This window comes from Toxorhynchites rutilus, chromosome 2, assembly GCF_029784135.1.
Source record: "Toxorhynchites rutilus septentrionalis strain SRP chromosome 2, ASM2978413v1, whole genome shotgun sequence".
Lineage (NCBI taxonomy): Eukaryota > Metazoa > Arthropoda > Insecta > Diptera > Culicidae > Toxorhynchites > Toxorhynchites rutilus.
The window spans coordinates 120527953-120530633 of record NC_073745.1 but is presented as its reverse complement, the minus strand read 5'-3'; the positions used below and the strand labels follow the sequence as shown (position 1 = coordinate 120530633).

The window sequence follows — 2681 nt, the reverse complement described above, 5'->3', positions numbered from 1 at the left end:
ACCAGAGTATTGAGGGCACTAGGCAGACAATCGGTTATCCTCGTCCGGGATATCTTAGGTAGCCGCGATCCTGATCTTCTGCTTCATCTATACCTGTTCCTCAGAAACGCCGATGTCAACGTTTAATGATGTTTCCTCCGTTGTATCCCTGTATCATATCCCTCCTACCCGATCGATAAACTTTTACTTAGTCGCGGCAATACATACACATACTCTTTACAGATACACAGGTCGAAGGTTGTGCAGGCCACTGAACATTCAACAAGAGCCAAAGGTTGTACCGCTCATGACAACTCTACACGAGCTGAAGATTGTACCGCCCAGTGACTATTCTACCCTGGATTCCTCGAGTCAAGAGATATGCACCACGATTGATATGAGGTAGAGACTAGAGGGGCGTCGCTGATTAATGATCAGTTGCACCCCAGTAGGAAGTATCCCATGTCGGCCACACATACATGGTACTGGAGAATGCAACATCCCAATAATGAGAATCTTTGTAATACTAACCTCGAGCCAACCGCGAGTAATCGGTTACATATTACTAACATAGTCGTAAGACAAAAATTTTCAAAATATTGAACTCCCGGCCCCGTCAGGCTAACGCCATATGTGCCTTAATAAAATATATATTTTGGAAAAAAACGCTAGTTTTGGTGTACTTACTCTGGGCCTCTCGTTTGTCTGAGAACTGTTATTCGAGATTCCTAAGCCAAATTTGTGTAACATACCACGTCTAATTTTTTCAATAATATGTTCAAAATTTATGCCATTAGTATTCACGGGTGTTTTTTGGTCAAACTCAAGACCGCTAGAAATGGTTGATATCCCAACCTGATGTCAAAATTAGAACTGTTTGGAAATTATGAGGAAACTAAATCTAGGGTCGATTCGAAAGCGTTTTTCCTGACAGCAAGGGACGCAAACAGGTCGGCCAGGCATTAACTGCAACTGAGGTTTCCTTTCCTACCAACGAGCAATCAACAGCAATTTTCCGAAACAGTGTGTAGAAAATAGTCGTTTTCGCACACTTTTCATCAATTAATATCAACCCATCTCTAATCGATTATTCACAAGATATTGAATTTTTATTTGCCGTCGCAATGTATAATGTCGGAAAACTCGAAAGTTGAAAACTGAAGGTTAAATTTTCATTTTTCAATTTTCCGCAATGGTTTTGTTTGTATTGGTGAAAGCATCGTTATTTCTTCGACACTGATGCCAGACAACATCATCGAAACAACTATGAAAACCACTCAATAAAATGTTATTCCTGAGTCATAGCGTTTCATGTCATGAAAATCAATAGAATAAAATTGTATTGATATCAACACAATTATTATTTTTACGTTTCATGGGTCTATAATGTATGTTTTAGCAACTTTAACATTCGTTGAGCAAATTGTATTGCAGAGCTCGGAACACTGCCACGGCTGACTATGCTTTCAAAAACAGTAAACGGAAAAGTATTACATTGAATCAAAATGCCTCGGTCAACCAAGAGAAGGGTTAAAGTTCTCTAACGTGAATATGTGAAAAAAATACGACCAACGAAGGAAAATATTAAGGAATTAACAACATCGAGTTACTGTGTGGAAGAACTTGTTAATACCAAAAGAGCCCCGATTAGCATGTGTTATAAATTTGCTCATGTTACGCTCGCGTATCATCAGAATTTTACTTCATATGCAAATACACCTTCTATATATATTTATATTTGCAATTGTTCATCGGAACACATCGTTCATACATTTTATTTCAGTATTGAATTGTTATTTTTTTTCAAATGTATTCTAAGACTCGTGTCAGTGAAGCGCCAAACAGTCTGATAAGTGAATTGATCTATTTACGTACAAAAATCAAAACAAATTGTGTGATTTGCTCTTCTCTCACAAACACTATTACTCCATGAAAACACGTGTTTTTACCTATACTACTACAATGGCTTCCTTCCACCTTCACCTTGAGCACCGTAATTTCTCGACAGTCCGCAGAGATATTTGCATCAATCGATAGGAAAAAAAATCTTTGCGCAGTGGCGATATCGTAACCAATGAGGTTTATCCGAGATGCGATTATTGCTAATTGAAAAAAACTATGGATGGGTTATACCTACAATATAACCGAAAGGTTGACGTAGGACTGCCGTCTGTTTAGTAATCAATTGTATTTCTTCAATTACCAATAATCCCACCTCGGATGTTCCTCATTGGGTACGATATCGCCGCTACGCAGAGCTATCTTTGGTGTGTATTGATTAAAATATTGATTAAACTAGTGAATGAATGAAACTATTTACGAATTTAATTGCAAACAAATCCCAATTCAAGTCAATTCATGCATTATGGTAGTAGTTATCGCAACGAATAGTTATCAATATTTTGCCTAATCATCAAACGATATGCGTAGAAGTTCAGTGAGCTGCCGATATGAAGAGATATCTTCCAGTGCAGTCTCAAATAATCGAGCCAAAGCGTTACAATTGTACCCGCTTTTGTAGACCGTGATAGCAAAACGAATTCCGGAGTGTAAAAATGATTGGGGGTATGAAAGTATTGCCGACTTGAATGTATCTGCAATGCCGATTTTCCCAACTTCTTGGTTTAGGAATCTGTATTGGGAAAACACATTCTGGTTTACAAAAATGCAAGCGAGAACAAAAGTACCCACTATCCAATGCC

At 38.1% G+C, this 2681-nt stretch overlaps 1 pseudogene; it reads left to right on the top strand.

The window, feature by feature from the left end:
• The first annotated feature begins 2024 nt into the window (after positions 1–2024).
• LOC129772090 (U4 spliceosomal RNA) lies at positions 2025–2133 on the top strand (annotated as a pseudogene).
• The last annotated feature ends 548 nt before the right edge of the window (positions 2134–2681 follow it).